We start from the raw sequence: 18,574 nt of genomic DNA, 5'->3' as shown, positions 1-18,574 counted from the left end.
AATTAAGAAAATGCCCTACAACTGGATCTTATGGAGGCATTTTCTCAGTTGAATTTCTCTCCTTTCAGATGACTCTAGCTTGTGTCAAGGACATAAAACTAGTCAGGACACCAGGGTATATCCTGAAACCAGTGATGCAAAGAGGAGAGCTTCTGGCTTTTGGAGAACTAACCTGGTGTTAGCTTGGGCCCAAGTGAGATCTGATAGATGCTGAGGGTATTCTCAAGGGGAGGAGTGCCCGTGGTGAGACACTGAATAACTAAGGAGAGACACCCACTCACATGCTCGAAAAGTCATGAGTTCTGGCCAATTAGGGCCACAGTCGCTAAGAGATTCAGGATGGGAGAAACTGGGAAACTCACTGAAACACTGTCAAACCAAACAGCAAGAAGCAGCCTGCTACTAAAAGAAGGGAAGACCTGTGGTTGAGTCACAACGCTTGAGTCTCATTCTGTTTTGTCAGTGACTAGCTAGTTCACCTCCCCCAAATTGTTCAAACTCTTTGAGCTCTCTGATTTCGTTTCTACATCAGTAAGATAAAGATGCCGAGACCCACTTTGCTTATTTTAGATGAGGAACGCACGCAGGAGAGATCCCAATAAGGAAGGGAGTGTCTGTTATAACAGCCAGGAGGCTGGCGTGGTGAGTGCTGACATGGCTGTGGGTGGGAGTGATGGAGGGGTGGTTTGAAGAGGGGGAGCGGGAGGGTAGGAGAGAGGGAAAGGGAAGGAGTTGAGCTAGGAACACACACACACACACACACACACACACACACACACACACACACACACACACTATCTCTTTCCTTAGTCCTGGGGATTTTATAGCTGGGATTTACTCCCAGGTTGTCCCGGGATGTGCTGATGATAGGTGGAACCTGAACTGAAATCCCACAAAGGGTGCCAGCAAAGACCTCATGGGATTTTCTCACACCTGTGACCTGCTTTCTCAGTGACAGATGCAGTTGAAGGCACTAAGAGCTAGTTCAGGCCAGTGGTGCTGGGAGCAGAGGCCTAAACATGGATTCAGAGATGTCAGGTCCCGAAGAAACCTGGGACAAGACTTCTTAAGTCTCCGTGACTCTTCCCAGCATCCTTCACCCTGCCTGTTACACTAAACCTCTCCAGGGAAGGGACTGATTTTCATTCCCCTGCCTCCAGCTGCTGATCCCTATATGTGCATATGCTTTTGTCCTCTTGGCCACTTGACCGCTTGGTCCTTGGCTCCTCTCTTGGTTCACTTCTTCTCTCGCCTCTCTCTCTCTCTCTCTCTCTCTCTCTCTCTCTCTCTCTCTCTCTCTCTCTCTCTCTCTCTTCCTCTCTCTCTTTTGCTCTATCCTCCACCTTCTCTCACGTTCCTGTTCAGCTTGGACTCTCCCAGATGTCTTGGGCTGTTCACTCCCTCGTGGCTACAATGAAAACTTTCTCTTCAACCATATCCAGGAGCAGTCGTGTCCTCATTCCCATTTAAGGAAGGAGCATACAAATCTGGCCTGGTCCCCACTGTCTATGGAGACTGCACTTGTCTGAGGCTGAGAATTTATCAACTCACCTGTTAATCAGGAAAGGGCAAGGGGGCTTTTCAAACCCTGAAGGGCTAAAGAAACCGTCACTTCCTGTTTGAGTTCTCCATGAAGGCTGCTACATGATCACGTCCCTACCACAGTTGCTTCCACCGAGTCTGAGCCTGGGAGGCACCCATCCACCCAAGGCACTTGGCTGTTTGCAGCCTCAGCTGGCCGACATGCCTGTAAAAGCTAAAAATACATTATAAAACTGCAGTAAGGGTTTACGAGCCCTCTTTCCTAGGGACCCATCTTGGTGCAGTGAATCACACCAGCCGCGGTGCATAGCGCTCAGAGTGTGGGGCTTGATTAGCTGAACCAATGGGAAGAGGAGCCGGAGCTGCAAAGATGTCTAGGGAGCAGCATGAGCATGTAGCCTCAAAAAAAAAAAAAAAAAAAAAAAAGGTTCTGTGCTAGGTGACCTTGACTATCTCCTCTGCCACCTTAGTTGGGCCTTTTGGTTTGGTTCCAGAGATGGGAATGAAACACAAGGAGCGGAAAAACTTGAGATAAAGTTTACTTAACGCAAAAGTCAAGGTCAAAGGCCATCTTCATTCTCCAGTGTTGAGGCTAAGGCAGGTGCTTCATCCTAACATGAGCTCTGACTTCAAGTCTGTAAAATGGGTGTCAAGGAAGAACTAGGCTTAGCTTCTGAGAAGAGACAAGGGTGTAATGTGCTTTGTGACGTATCGAAAGCACAGAAGTCAATACTGTCATAGTGAGCCATAGCGGCAACTGAACCTGCTAGCGTTTGACTCTCATCCCAGCATTTCAGAGGCTGAGGATGGATACTCTTGAGTTCCAGCCTGAGCTACATAGCAAAAGCTTGTCTCATCAGACATCAAAACAAATGAAAACAAAACCAAAAATCTAGCTCTTCTCTAGATCATGAAACTTTTCATAATCTAAGTCATGATAGTAATTTTAAGTGTGTTTTTGTATGGCGACGAGTAATGAGCACTCAATATTTACTTCTGAATAAATAAATGAACAATTGCATAATATAAAAGTGTTAAGGGGAAGCACAGAGAGAAGGGAAGAAAACCCGAGCTCCAATGCCATTTCCACAAACCCAGTCTTGTGTGTTCTCACCTCCATTTTCCTTACCGCAACCTGATGGTTCTGAGTCAGCTTATATTCACGGCCTCTCTCAGCTGTTTTGTTTTAATAACTTAATTCATTACTTAATTCATGTCTTTGCCTCTTGGGCTGGCTTGAATGAGAATGGCCCCCACAAGTTAGTATATTGGAATGCTTGGTCCCCAGTTGGTGGAACTGTCTAGGAGGAATTAGGAGGTGTGGTCTTGCTGGAAGAAGTACACTGGGGGAGGACTTTGAGGTTTCTAAAGTCCACAGCATTCTCAGTTATCGTGCACCCTTCCTCTCCGGTGATTGTGGAACAGGGGTAAGCTCTCAGTTACTGCTCCAGAGCCATGTCTGCCTGTGTACTGCCATGCTCCCCACCATGAGATGCTAGCTCTTTGGAACAGTGGGCCCCCAAATTAAATGTTATCTTTTCTTTTTTTTTTTCTTTTGATAGGATCTCTTTATGTAGTTCTGACTGTCCTAGAATAATCTGCCTGCTTCTGCCTCCTGAGTGCTGGAATTAAAGGCACGTGCCACCATGCTTGACCTAAATGTTTTCTTTTATGAGTTTGCCTTGGCCATGATTTTTTTTTTTTTTTACCACAGCAATTAAAAATAAATAACTAGGACACCTCTCTAACATTTTTGGGCATCCGCTGGGTGCTACAGTTGTTCGAGGTACTGAGGAGGACACACAAGTTGTCACTCAACATACTCGCTTTCTAGAAAGTACACTAGTGATGCCACATACACACAAAGCCATGATGAACAACTAAGCTGCATACTCAACCCCATGTGACCATGTGTGGTGCAAGGTGAAGACAGAGCAAGGGGCTGGAAAACAAGACCAGCCAACTTCCGCTTCTGTAGCCAGGCTTTCCCTGCCTGGTGCCTTGCCTCCCCGATAGCTGTCGTGCCAAGGTGGACTCTTGTCTCTCTGGAACAGAAGCCCTAATGGACTGAGAGGCACGACAGCTGGTGATATAATGACCCGATTCTTCTGCCGCTAGCACACTGGGCAATCTCGCTCAAGTCTCATCACTCTCTGGTCCTGGAGGGCTGAACTTAAAGATGTCTGTGTCATTTCTCCAAGGCGACAGGCTCCTCAAAGACGACACCTGTTTGTCTTTGGGTCTCCAACACAAGGATGAGTGAGGGCTTGAGTCTTAAAGAGGTTCCATCCAGCCTAGGGCCTCATTAAGGAAGTTCCTGTCAAGAGACAGTCCTAGGCTGGTCCCACACATCCTGCTTGACTGGGCGTTGACCTCTTCTGCCCAAGGGACTTCCCATTAAGGAGAATCCGGTGGGAAAAAGTCAGTTTGTTTACTTTTCCTAAACTTGCCTCCAGTGGACTTCCTCCAGTGGGAGGGAGGAGGGGGGGAGCTGGTGAGAGGGGTAAAGAGGCCCAGTCAAGCCTCTCCTCTTTTGACTATGACTCTTGGGCCGCATGCTCACAAATGCCTTTGACTCCCACTCTTGGGAGACTCCGGCCCTGAGCTGTTATAATGAAGGGAGCTTATGTCCTCGCATGAGTCTCCACATGCCTCAAGAATGAGCTCTGCTGGCTGCACAAGGCCAGTAATCGCCCAGATATTGATCTGTGGATGGTAATTCTGAAGCAGCCATCGCTGCTCTGCAGGAGGGCACATGATGGGGACAGGGTGGCTGTGGAGCTGTGGCTCAGACTGCCAAGGAGTGTCTGGGAGGCTGCTGAGATCCTCAGCCTTGCAGGGCACTCTCAGTGTTCACAGAACTTCCAAATCTCTGCCTCTCCCAGCTGAGGGAGCCTGAGGATGAGGAGAAAGGGCCGCAGTCTTTCCCAGTCCTGATTGGTTGATGAGGCAGAACAGGAAGTGCCGTGGCCTCTGCTTCCAAGGCCTTCTGATGGCTTTTCCATTAATGAATTGAGGTGTTATTGCTGACCTCAGAGTGACATTTCAGTGTGGGGCACCAAGTGAAGTGCCTTCCCGTGGGAAAATAGCTCCAGATGACTGGGCTACATCCAAGCAGAAAGAAAGCCTGGCTGTACTAGTGACCTACCCAAATCCTGCAGATAAAGAAAAACATGAAACACAGTGTCAGCCCAGCCATTTCTGTGTCTCTGGCCCCTGGCTCCTCTCCCCTAGAAAATCTTAAATCATTGCCATCCTAACCCGGGGCAGTAGGTGCTCCTGGGAGGAATCCTGAGACTTTAATATTTTGTTTTCTGGATCTTGGTTGAAGTCATTGGAAGAGCTAGAGAAAGAACAGGATGGGAAAGAAAATGAAGAGAGAAAACAGGTGGGAACTGTTTTGAGTCCTGAGGTATTAACAAAACTTAGTGACGCTGTTGGGCCGGATTTCCGATGCTATGGATTATTAGTACTTCAAATCAAAATGTCCAAAGCAAACAATTTTTTTTTCAAACTTACTTTTTAAACTTTGGCAACAGAAGCAACCCCTCCCGACAAGGTAAGAGTTTAGAAAGGATGGAGATTTGTCCAGGCACTCAACAGCCTTCTTATCACCAGCCTGTGCTTATCTGTCCTGCCTCTAAAGATCTTCCATGTAAACCCAGGCTAATGCCGGAATTAATGGATCACTTAAACACTTTTAGCTCTGGGTTAGAGAATCCTCAAGAACTCTCATCTGACACCTCACTCTCGCTGCCCTTGTCTATCTCATCCTGCCCTAAACCTTTGCTTCTCTGGGGGTCTGCTTTGTGTCTTGCCCTGCGCTTCCCAGCTCTGTTCCTCATCTCTGGTCCTTCCAGGTTTTGACAAGAAAGACCCATCTATTCTCTAAGAGCCGCCCTGAGACTTCTATAAGTGGCTGGGAGGGGGAAAAGATCTCATTTATTTTTGGTACCAGAGATAATCAGATAATTGTGCAATTAGGAGTAATTTTATCCCTTCTGTAATTTTCCAACATAAGAGCCCCCTTTAAAAAAAAAAAAAAGAGGGATTTGTTTTCCCCCATGTTGTTGTGTTGTCTGGAGAGTCACAAGAAATTTGGGTCGGACACCCACGCGCGGTGGCGAGGAGGGAAGGGTAGGATGCTGGAGACAGAACTCCTGGGGGAGAGGATTTGCCAAGTGGACAACTTTGCCAGGCTCCTCCGCGTAGCACTGGCAGTGGGAGGGGAATGTGCCGGAGCAGGCTGCTCCAGCCTCGAGAAATCCGCTCCCCAGGCTGCCCCACCTCCTTTCCCCTGTGTGGCTGGAGAGGGAGTCTTGGGGGAGGCACCAGAGGCTTGGGAGGGTATGGTATCTGACTTCTTTGGGGAACCCAGTAGGAGAGCTGGGGAGCAGGGAGCCACGTATGGGGACCTAACTGCTCAGTTCCCCTGGTCCTGGATCCAGCCCCACATCCGACTCCTCTCGTCTTGCAGTTGTGGAACCGAGGGGACAAACACCCTCAAGGCCTTATGCCAAGTAATTACCAAGCAAATTCCCTGTCCCCCGCCCCCACCCCCGGGCATTGCCTGCTGCGTGTTCCCTGATTCGGCCCCGGCTGTGCAATCAACGCCAGGTAACCTGCGGGGACCCGTAATTGCTCTGGAGTTGCCAGGGAGTTTGCGAGGTAAGCACGCGCGCTGCGCTTCTCCTGTCCTGGTGCGCGCAAGCGCCTTACACGCCTGCCCTCACCACCACCCCCCTTCGCGGGCGGGGTGCAGAGGACCCGAGGAAGCGGGGTGCGCTGGAAGCCAGGTGGAGAGAGAGAGATACGACTCCCGGAAGCCAGAGCGCTGCTTTGTGGAGAAAGCTCAGAGAAGGCAGAAGGAGGGAAGCCTAGGTGATTTGTGTAGGGAAAAGGGGCCACCTTGCCCTGCCCAGGAAACAGGGGCCTTGGGGGCCATAGGATCTTCCTGTCCCTTCCCTCCGGTGCAACGTCGCCTTATTGATGAGCCTTGTCATCATCCTTCAAGTGTAATTTTTTTAAATTGCAAAAATCTTACAGAGCTATTAACCTCAAAAGAGTTTAACATATGGCAGCCCGAGTCTCCCTCTTACCCTAATTATAAGGCTTGCAGTAATGGGGCTGTCTTTTAAGTTACAGCTGCTGCGCTTTTGGCTTTCGCTAACATTACATCCTATTAAAGAGCTACATTAAATGCATGCAAATTGCCGGAGCCACCGCACTCTCCCGACCAATGAGGGGGACGGATTACAGCCTAGGCGGCGATAGCAGGGTCAGACTCACCCTGCTGTGAGCACCATATGATCTATCAATCAAACTCCTCTCATTAATTAACTAATTCATTAAATATCTTTATATATGAAGGCCCGGCCAGGCGGAACATTGTGTTGACAGGGACGTCCCGTGAGCACTTAGCCCGGCATTCTCCTCCCCCTCCCCTCTGGCACTAGACACTCGGTGACTGAGAGGTCAACTTCGCAGTGAGTGTGGGCACTGGAGCACCTACTGTTCCGACTCCACGGGGGTCCTTCTTGGGCCTCCTCCAAGTGACCCCCATCTGTCCGACTGCCTCCCAGTAGGACTTTCCTTTGCCAGTAGGGCATCTTTTGCCTCCTCTCTCATGGCAGCCCCAATAAGGCAGGACTCACAAAGATCTGATTGATCTTTTACCCCGGGGTCCAGCACATAACTAGGCCCAAGACAGCCGCCCCAGTGCTTCAGTAATACAGTGGCTTTCCTCCTGGTGGCCTCTGGAAGCCAACTATACAAGAGGATGTGGTCCTCGCAGCAGATGGTGACATGCTGGTGATACCAGAGAAGGAACCAACATGGAGGTTGGGAGAGTGGACTTTTAAAAAAAGTATCAGCTATGTCTCGAAAAATCCAAAAGAAAAAAAAAAAAAGTATCAGCTATATAGCCAGGTGGTAGTGTCACTTAGGAGACAGAGGCTGGCAGATCTCTGAGGTCAAGACCAGCCTGGTCTCCAGAGTGAGTTCCAAGATGGTCAGGACTATGCAGAGAAACCCTGTCTCAAAAAACAAACAAACAAAAAACAAACAGCAACAACAACAAAAAGTGCAGGCTGATGCTGAGGGTGGCTCAGGCTTATAACCCCAGAACTTTGGAAGTGAAGGCACAGAGAAACTGTGGTTCAAGGCCCGCTGGGGCTATAGGATACTGTTATAAACTAAACCACATGCAGAGCTGACCAATAATACTGAAACTGAAGGAAACTCTAAGGTCAAACAGAAGGAGGCTGGATCATTCTACAAACAACAGACATTTTAGAGAGAAAGTGTGTGTGTGTGTGTCTTTAACATACATGGTTACTATCAAATTCATCTCATCAGTTCTTTTATTTAATATCTTTGTATATCAGGGCACAGCTGGTTGGATCCTTTGGTTGGCATATACAGATGTGTGTAATGTGTTGAGCACTATATATCCCTAATCCCCTCATTTGACCTGGTCAAACAACTGTGTAAGATGTGGAATTTTTGTTTTTGTTTGTTTGTTTGTTTGTTGTTGTTGTTGTTTTGCTTCCAGGCAATAGGAAAAGAAACTGAAGCTTATGGACAGTCTCAAGCCCAAGGTCCAAGTAGTGGAGCCAGAAGTCAGCTTTGGGTTTTCTAGATTCACGACTAGGACCTACTGCTAATGTCATCAGAAAACAGAAGAGTCTGTCTCATGAGACCAGCTGATGGGTGGCTGTATTAGTTTCCTACTTACTGCTGTGCTAGCAACTTATGGAAAGGGGGAGTTTATTTAGACTTACGGTTCTGGAAGGTTAGCGTCCATGATATAGAGCACACACAAGACAGGGGGAGTGGGAAATTGTAAGCTGACATTCTGAATCACAGGCAGGAAGCAGAGAGGGAGCTGGAAACAACAGGAAGCTTTAAATACTCAAAGTCCACCCTGAGTGACTCTCCTCCAACAAGGCCACACCTTCTAAGCCTCCCTAAACAGTGCCACCAACTGGGGACCAAGTATTCAAATGTCTGGGAATTTGAGGGGCATCAGCCTGAAGCCACCATAGTGACTCTCTGTGGTCACTTGTCCCCCACTTTAACCTTACAGTTGCTGTGCTTTTCTTGTTTTGCAGAAGTTGGTGCCATTGCTGCCTTCTGGCTGGACTGGGGGCTTAGCAGTATGGAGGTCACAGCACCCACTGTTATCCCGATTCTTCACTGGGTTCATAAGTAGTTGGCGTTACTTTAGGAAATTCCCTGGGTAGACAGAGCTGACTGCTGTCCCTTTGAGATGGGAGAGAGAGACATAGGCCCTTATGTACTAGATACAGGGTTGGAGATGGGATAGGTAACCTCTAGGCCAGGTCCTGTAGAGCTCTCCTTTATCAACCGTGGTTCCTGTTGGACAGAGCAATGTGACTGAGAATATCAAGTCAAAACAGAGAGGTTGTTTTTTTTTTTGTTTTTTTTTTAGAGGTTAGCTTTGTCTCCTGATATTCAGTTCCTGCAAGTGCCCACTACATCTAGTGAAGTCCACTGTGCAGGCCAACATGCAGAGCCTAGGAATTCCTGGTGAAACACATGCCCGGATTCTGTTAATCTTGCTTCTCTTTGTCTCCCTCCATCACACTCTCTCCTACCCTTCTGAGACTTGGGGCTAATGGACTTGGGCCCTTAGCACCTGTGATGTTGGGCACCAACCTCACCATGGGCCTCTAAAGCTTCTTCTAGGCCCTTTGATTCCCAAGAACAGTTTTGGAATGGGGAGTGCTGTGATAATCGGGGTTAATGGTAACCCCGGCATCAATTTTCCCTCCCAGAAGAAAATTCTCCAGGCTTAGGCTGCACACACTGTAATAGTGAAAATGGCTCTAGATTTGAAAAATTGGCACGTTGTGATCCAACAAGGCAATTTTTGAATTGTTCCGTGCAGCTGTGCGCCTCTGGATGCTGTGTGGCCTGTTTCCTAAAACCATGGCTGGGAGAGCATTTTCCAGCCAAAACCAGTTCAGACTTAAGGTTTGCTCTTCTCTCACCCCAGCTTGTTTTATTTTATTTTATTTATTTATTTGTTTGCTCACCTGCCCACAACCCTTGGAACTTCCTCTTGTCCCTCAGCCAGCCCCAAGAGCTATTGGATAAAGACAACATGCTGTGTTCTCCAGTGAGTTTAATTCTGCAATCCCAAGGGCCGAGAGCCCGTGGAAGGGGTTCCTGAAGTTCCTGAAGATCAGCACCTTTCACTTGCTGCCCATTAACTCGGTTCCTCTGCTGGTAGCAGAGCCGGCTCTTTCTTGGGTTGACTGACTAGAACCCCTGAAGAAAGGCATCTTTGTTCATTGTGCAGGGTACCTGGTTCTGGTGAGTTTGTGTTTGCTCGGCCAGCAGAGAACAATCCATCCTGCTTTAATAAACATTAAAGGCAAAGCAAAACATCGTGGATGGAGGATATGCATTTCAAGGAATGGAAGCATGAACGGGGCACTGCAAGTCAGCCTTCCCGTTATTTAGTAAATGTTCTTGCTGCACAGATGGGAAAATGGGGGTTGCCCAGGGTCACATATCTGGTCGGTGGTTAAGACCTTCATCTTACCACATGGCCCTGCAAGCTTTTTGGGTAATGACCCAAGTGGTCAGGAAAAACCATTGTTCAGTCCCTCTGCCCTAGAACCCCCTTCCTTTCATCTTATTTTCTCCTTCATGAGTTCTGTTAATGCAGGCCTTATTGGTGACTCAGATGAGAGCCTAAGAATGTGACGGAATGAAACAGATGCTGGAACGGGCACCTGACCCTGCCATTGCTGCAGCCCCTTCTGATCCCATTCCCACCAGAGGTCCTGTGATAGCCAACCGGTCTGTGCATTGTCTACTCCTCAGGATCAAGCACAGTTTCCTTTGTATGGCCAGTGGGTCACTAATGTGAGGAGTGTCCTGCCCTAATCCATGCCTGGTAACCTTCCCAGACTCACCCTGTCTTATCCAGCATGATAATGTTATGTTCTTTCTCTAGCTGTGTCTTGTCTTATTTGCATTTGTGGTTTTGAGCATTCTCTTTGCCTAGAAAACCCTGTACCCTTCCTTTCTCCTTATGGCCACACTCCTTCCCCTTGTTAACTTTAGCTTATCCTCAGGTACCAGTTTTTCTTCATGGTCTCCCATGGTCAGGAACAGATAGCCCACTCATGGTTTCCAATAACCCTCCCATCCGCTATTTATTGCCTAACCATGGTCCCATATACCACATAGGCTTCAGCAGACAGAGTTATGCCATGTTCATATTCATGTTCCCTGACTAAGGCCAGGCACCTGCAGACTGCCTGCCTCACAGCAGACTCTCCGTGGATAAAGGAATGGACTGTAGGAAAGCAATGCCAAGGCTACTATAATAAGCGACAACACCTGGCATTTATTGGGAGGCCTCTATGTGCCAGGGATTATCTAGAGTACGTTATGCAAATCATCTCATTGGTGTTCCTTCTCCTGTGAATGGAAGGGGATGGAGCGAGTTGAGAGAGCAGGGTTCTAGTCTGGCTGTCACCAGCTGACTCTGTGACTAATAGTTGCCATGGTTTCCTTGTCCTCAGAATGAAGAAGAGAACAGGGAGCCCACAGGACTTAATGCCTCTGTTTTTTTTTTTTCCCCTCTGGAGGAGAAGGGAAGGAGGAGTCAGTGAAGTGGGCCTGGGGATCCAGGCTCAGGATTCTGAGAGCCAATAGTTTGCCTGTCTAGGTAGGAGGGGAGGGATCTGGCCGAGGCAGAGAAGGGCAGGGGCTTGCTCTCTCGTGCTGAGGTAGAGCTTCTGAACAGAGAAGCCCACTGCTAGCTGAGTCATTAACGCTGGTCTCCTCGCCGCCACCTCCGGCATTGTCTGATTTAAGTGTAATAGCTTGTTTGGTGGATTTTGCCTTCTATAGAACTCCCCCCAAGAGTGAAGAGCTACATTCAGCAGCTAGAGCACAGGCCTTTGTGCACTGATGGCCCGGCCTCTGCGGAATGTGTTTGGAGTTGGTTATCAAAGGGAAGGATAAATTAGAGCGCAGGGCTGAAAAGAGAGAAAGAGGGGACCCTTTCATAAGCAGGACTGAGCACTTAGACAGCTGACTCGGGGCTGGGAAGCCCAAGGCTGGCCCTCTTGCCTTTTGGCAAGGGCAATGCTACAAGCAAGCCTCTCTGTTGGCTGTTTTAACCCAAACTTGGCTGCAGCCAGGCTACTGGGGGGCAGGAGGAGGAATGTCAATTAATGGGCCCAGGATACTCCTAACACAACGGCCGCCAGTGCCTGGAGGCAGGGAAAGGTTCATTTTCTCTCCCTGCTCCACCTCCTTTGCCTCTCAGCCCAGTTAGATACTTGCACGGGCATACCCCCCCACCCCCACCCAGCCCCAGTGCCACAGGTTCTTAAGGGAGCTGGCTAGTTTTTAAACCCTCCTCTTGATCGTCTTCCTAGCCACCTCTCTCTAGCCTTCCTAACGCATCCTTGCAAGGCAGTTCTCAGGTGTATTGATCACCGTGACAACAGGGCTCCCCAGGATGAGTTACAGTGGGCAGTTGTCACTTTCCACGGGCTTGTCTCCTCTTGTCTGGATTCAGGAGCCAGTCAGGGCACAGCTATCAGCCAAGCCACAGGCGGGACTACTGAAGAACAAATTGCGTCAAGTACCCACTTCTTCCCCAGCGACTGCCTCTCCCTGATTCTTAGCGGGTGTCTTAACTCCCCTCAGAATCTATAACCCCCCCCCCCCCCCCGCCGCCCATTTTCCTGCTGACAAATACAGCAAGGAATACAGGTCCACAAGCAGCTTCCTAGGCCCTGAAGACCTCGTTTTAGTTTGACTTTTAACAACGAACCTTTCATGCCTCAATCTTAGGAGTGGACTCTTTTCAACTGGAGGGAAGCCCTCCCCTTAAAACTCATTTAGGTGGCAGGTATTTTAAAGAAGTACAATGTAGCTCAGTTGGTAAAGTGCTCGCTGGCATACAGGAGGCCATGGCTTGATTTTCAGCACCTGGGAGATGGAGGCAGAAGGATCTGGAGTACAGGGTCGTCCACGACTAGGTAGAGCATCCCTACGCTACCCAAGTTCCTACCTGGAAGTTATGTCTGCACATGACCAAAGCACAGTCATTCTTGGGAATCCGGTAAACTACCTTCCAGGCCAGAGGAGAGCACGACACACTCCGAATCTATGGACAGACCTGAGGGTGGATGCACATGAGTTAGCTCAAAATGGAAAGCTTTTAAATACAACGCTGAAGCCTGAGCCTTACACACACAAACCACCTTGTCCAGGGTGGGCATAGGTGATAGTGTATTTTTGTTAAAATACCCTCTGTGGTTTCAGTGGAATAGAAAGCCATTGTCCCGGGGGACTTCTAGGAACCCCTTCTCATTAATCAACCCAGCTGTGGACAGACAGCCTGCATAGGAAGACTAGCGTCAGGGCAGAATCTAGGAAAAAGTTCAATGCCAGAAGCCGATTTATCATTTTGCCCACTGCGTTTCAAATCCTCCTCTTCTTTTCTCACCCCTTGAGGGGTGCTTCCTTGGTGTTCACTTAAAATAATTTAAGCATTCCACAGTGGGGAAGGAGCTTGGCTTCCTTGATGTGCCCGTCATTTCAAGGAGCTCAATAAAAATTTAGTTTCGGTGTTCGCTCAATGCAACTTTCGCGCAGAGGTCTTATGTTGCAAACCAGATTCCTCTTTTCATCTGGTCACCCCCAGGGAAATTGTGTATTTGAAATTCAAACAATATTTGGGCAAAAAGAATTTCTCATTATATGCGGTGGGGAAGGGCAACGAGAGGAAAGCGCTGGGAAATGATTGACTGACATTTCTATTTGCCAGTTTGACTTCTCCACCAGTGGCAGCCGGGGTTTGGGGCGGCCAGAGAACTCCAGCTTCCTGGTGTGGACTAGAAATGCCAGACTCCTGGAAAATAATTGGGAGGAAGAAAATTTAAGGGGCTAGGAGTGGATTTGAAGAGTCAGTCTGACCTCAAGCTGGGATTGTTGGTAACAAAAAGTGAAAGGCAAGCTGAGTTCCGTCTTGCACAGCTGATTTCTGGGGATCTGATGGTACATGTTCTAGACTCTCGGGTCAAAGGGCACTCAGAAATCACCTGGGTGTACCTCTTTAATATGATACTCACCAGGGTCCTCGATGGAGTCACACAAAATGTACTCTCTGAGCACCAGCGCAATGTTTAGCACACAGTAAGGTGTTTAGGGAAGCAGACGGGATCCGGACATACTCAGTAGACACTTGAGTGACATATGGTTTCTGGGGGAGGACCCCAACAGCCAAACTGCTGGGGAGACAATAATCCATGCTGTGTAGGAGAAGTTGGGGGGAAGGACATCAGAGTGAACTCAGAGTTCATCAGGCAAGTGCTCCCCTAATAACCTTCTAAACCTAACAGCTCTTTGCAAATAAGTCCTGCCATTCACAGGTGGTGACAGTGATGCTTAGAGAGGTGAATTTGCCTTCGCAGGTGACACAGCCACTGAGGTCATTTATAGGACATAGTGACCTTGTGTGTCCCTTTCCTGGGGAGGTTCCAAAGGACAAAGATGGGCTTTTGATGCCACCAGGGAAAGGAACGCGGAGAACAAAGGTACTGATGCTGGTGACACTTGAGAGTGGAAATGTGACAACCCCCCTTGGGGTGGGCTGTAGGGTGAAGGAGGGGATGCTGGAGAAGAGGATGGTCCAGGACAGGCATTTGAAGGCACGGCATACTAAGACGTATGGAGTTATGGCAGAATGGAGTTGAGAAGACACTCATGGTGTTGGGAGGAAAGCAAGTAAAATAGCACTGTGAGTCCTGAGAGTGAGAATGATAATTTGGGGTTTTGGGGTCTGTCATTTCCCAGCTATGTGACATAGATAGTGTTAATTGTCAACTTGACTGAAGCTAGACTCACCTGGGAGACGGGATCCTGGGCAGGCCTGGGGACGATTGTCTTGCTTGATGTTAATTGCTATGGGAAGACCTACCTGTTGTGGGTGGCACCATTCCCTGGCTGAGATCCTGGGCTGCGCAGATGGAGAAAGGGAGCCAAACAGCAGTGTGAGCTGAACATCTACTGCCTTGCTTCCTTGCTGTGGTGGACTGTGTCCTTGTAAGAGTCAGACATTTGCTCTCTTGGAATGATAGGTTTATTTTCTGTTGGCATCATTATCATTTATATCATTAATACATGTAGAGTGCATAGAGAAAGACCTAGCACATAGTCAGCCCTTATGAATGTTGAGTATAGTCACTCCCTGTTAGGAACTTAATTCCTAATGGTGTATATAGACAGAAAAGATAGGAGTCCCAGATGTTGGTCGGGAGTCTATTATAATAGTTTAGAGAAGAAGGGTTGTTGCGTGGCCTTTCCTGGGAAGATGCAATGTCTGTTCCTCAAGACAGAGAAGGGGCACCAACAGATCAATGAAATGTTTCTATCTGAGTCTAGCTGGTGAGTCACTGAGTTCACTGGAGTCACTTGCAGGAACCTGGGGGACTCAAAGGCAGCGGTCCTCCATCCAATTTTCCAGCCATTGATAGCACAGAAGAGTCCCACTATGGCACAGACTGTTCATGGAAAGCTCCACCAGTGAAGAGTTCCTTTGACAACAGCTATGTCACCAAAAGGTCCCACCCCTGTCAACTGTTCACATGGTGGTAATTGGAATCTTGGCAATAGGAAGGGCTCCAGGAGGAAGGTGTCAGTTTCCCCACTTCTTCCACGAGGGAAAACTTCAATGATAGGGTCTCACTCTGTAGCCCAAACTGGCCCAGAATTCACTCTGGACTTTGAGTTGTCTTCAAAATAGATAATCTTCCTGCCTTAGTCTTGCAAGTGCTGGGATTTATAGGCATAAACCACCATTTTCAGCATGTTGAAGATATTTTAATAGACCTCACCTCATGAGAACTCTTGCAGATGATCATGGCTGCCCTGCATTAAGGGGATGATAGACAAAACCAGCCTGGAGGAAACAGCTGTGATGGTCAAAGAGAAAAACAAAACAAAACTGTGATCTACCTGGGGGCGGGGTGTCTAAGAAACACGCAGAGCTGGAATCTGCATCTCTCTACTTCTGATTGGCACTGGAGGTAGATTCCCATGTTGGCTCAGATAACTCTGGGTAAGGACAGCAATGCCTCACGGTGGGGAGGTGAGAAGCTTGGTTGAGGTTCATGGTATGAAGAGAACCACAGGGGACACAGAAGACAGGTAGTATAGTCCTGCCCTGGACTTGTTTCTGTGCTTCTTGTCTCCTCCTTCCCAGGAAGCTCCATCTTCATGCATCCCTCCTAAGCCCCTGTGCCCTTTATAGATGCCCCCCAAAGGATCAGGGTTTTTTTGTTTTGTTTTGTTTTGTTTTTCGAGACAGGGTTTCTCTGTGGTTTTGGAGCCTGTCCTGGAACTAGCTCTTGTAGACCAGGCTGGTCTCGAACTCACAGAGATCCGCCTGCCTCTGCCTCCTAGGACCTTGGGTGCCAATCACAGCAGGCAATGTTTCCTGTTGGTGCTTTGAGGTGAGCTAGGTGGGAGGAATGCTTAGGCAGAGGAAAAGATTTGAAGGACAGTGGCACGTTGTAGAAAACTGAGTTGTGTTTCGATCAAAGAATATCATGTGTCTTGGGGCTGTTAAGGGTCTTATTACCAGGAGAGTCTTTGGATCTGGGACCCAGTACGGTTGGGACTCCTTGCCCTGATGTGAGACTATGTGCTTGGTGTTGTGGATGTGACGAGGGTATACTCTGGCCTCTGTTCATTGCCGCTCTGTTTGCTGGCTCCATTGCTGCAGCCGACACTGCCGCCGTGACGGGTGAGGATTGTCCCATGAGTTACATGCACATTAGGGATTCAGACAAAAGGAGCCTTGCGTCCGAAGGGTTGAATCTTAGAAGAAAATTACCAGGCTGCTGTCAACCAGGCGCTCTGTCTCTGCAGACTCCAGACAGGTTGTAGCGTGTCAGGCTGGGGCTTGCCTGGGCTTGGCAGGGGTCCTACGGGAAGACAGAGTCAATTACCCAGAAAGGGTTCCACTTAACGTCCCCTGAAGCTCTCAGGCCCTGCCCTGGGCCTCCACAGCCTCGCTGGCCTCTGCCAAAGCCCGTCATTCTGTGCTGCAGTTGGCTGCCTGCCAACCCTGTCTTTGGGCATGTCCAATGCCACCCGTTCCAGGGGGCCAGCCTCCAGCCCTCATCAGTCTAGAGCTCCGGGTGCTGGCCGTTGGCCAGTGGCTTTCCACTTCTCCCCTGCAGGCCCAACGGCAGGATCCTTGGAGGGGGGGAAGGGACATCAACAAGTTGCCTTGTCTATGATGTCCCTTGGCAGGTGGCCAACCTCCTCCTTGCTGCACAAACATGCTACATGGTCCTAATTCTCCTCAGTCACCTGCCCACAGGGCAGTGTGTAGTGTCAGTCTTAGGCTTTGGAGACAGACAGGTCAGGGATTGTAGCCTGGCCCAGCCACATAGCACTGTGTGACCAAGCACATGACTTTAACCTCTTTGTGTTTGAGTTTCCCTAATGGTGAGATGGGAATAATAACAGTGCAGAGCTCAAAGGACTATTGCGAAGATCAAAGAGAATAGTGGGTGTTCAGTCCCGCGCGTGCCTGGCGCATGATCAGTGCTCAGTAGACAGGCCTTCCTTTCCTCTCTTCTCGTCCTTTCATCCTCTGGCTTTCTCCTTTATCCAGTCTGCCTTTGTCAGGACATTTGTGGTTTCTGCCCTTTAGATACTGGAATTGGAGAAAATGTAGCATCTAGTCCAGTCATACTTACTACTCCTTCCCCAGTTTATTCTAGAATTTGCAAACTACACCAAGGAATTTGGCTCTGCTTCCCCGACTAGTTAATCCATAGGCTCGGGAACTTGGGTTCTCTCAGGTCCTCGGAACCACAGACTTCTATTTAAACACTAAATTTTTATGTTTTCCAGATGGATCCCCTTTGTGCATCCCAACGGTCTTAGTCGCGTCTGAGATGCAGACGTGCAGAAGTTGGAGCGTTGGCTTTACAGGTATAATGCTATAGCGAAACATCAGATTTAGCAGTGCTCAAGAGGTGGAGGGCAGACCCCACAGTTGTTTAGCCATTAGGGTACTCAGCAAGCATTGATTGGGAGCCAACGATGTACCTGAGACCTGAGGATTTAAAGGCAAAAAAGACGTGACTCCACCCCCCTCCACCTGATAGGGAGGCAAGAATGTTAGTGGGTCATTATTGTAGGATGTGCTCTGACAGACACACAATAAAGTCACCGAGGGAGAGAGGAGAGGCTTCTGGAAGTCACTGGGGAGTCAGGTTCGATGTCCAGTAGGACTTCACTAAGAACTGGACATACAGCAGGGCAGTGGTGGCGCACGCTTTTAATCCCAGCACTCTGGAGGCAGACAGGTGGATCTCTGTGAGTTCGAGGCCAGCCTGGTCTACAAGAGTTAGTTCCAGGACAGTCAGGGCTACTCAATTACAGAGAGAAACCCTATCTCAAAAAAACAAACAAAAAAACCAAAAGAACTGGAAATATAGAACCCACTTTCTTCTATACCATGGGTTCACTTGTTTTTCCTATTTTTAAAAAATGCTCGAGAAAAGCACCTCATAGGAAAAATCACTTATCTCCTCTCACGGTTTCAGATGTGTCCCTGCGGTCACTTAGCTCTGTGGTTTCTGGGCCCACGCATGAATGGTGAGGAAGAACACGATGGTGGGAACAGTGTGTGGCAGAGGAGGACACACGCCCCATTGTGTACAGAAAGCAGAGGCCATGGGGAGTGAGCTTCTAATGAGGAGCTTGCCTCCCTTGCTTCGGTACCTGGAGCTGCCAGTGTGCTATATGGCAATGTCCGCTTCAGGGCAAATGTTCCCCCTCAGTTGTTCCCCATGTTCACCCTCTCTGACCACACTTCCACAGCACACTCTAGGAAGTGTGTTTTTCCAATCTCCTGGGTGTCTTTCGATCCAGTTTAGTCAGCCGTCAAGAGGATCCATTACACGCCTCCGGGAAGGTGTGGATGGAAAGATGGAAAAGTTTACCGTCTAGT

The 18,574-nt window shown here is 48.8% G+C and overlaps 1 long non-coding RNA gene across 1 annotated transcript; it reads left to right on the top strand.

Annotated features, from left to right (window-relative positions):
- The first annotated feature begins 593 nt into the window (after positions 1-593).
- Positions 594-18,288, top strand: LOC130872398 (uncharacterized). Its single transcript, XR_009056961.1, has 3 exons — positions 594-642; positions 17,470-17,550; positions 18,168-18,288. It is a non-coding gene; the product is annotated as an uncharacterized LOC130872398 (long non-coding RNA).
- Positions 18,289-18,574: the final 286 nt, after the last annotated feature.

Source organism: Chionomys nivalis, chromosome 4 (assembly GCF_950005125.1).
Source record: "Chionomys nivalis chromosome 4, mChiNiv1.1, whole genome shotgun sequence".
Taxonomy (NCBI): Eukaryota; Metazoa; Chordata; class Mammalia; order Rodentia; family Cricetidae; genus Chionomys; species Chionomys nivalis.
This window is presented reverse-complemented; position numbering and strand designations above follow the sequence as displayed.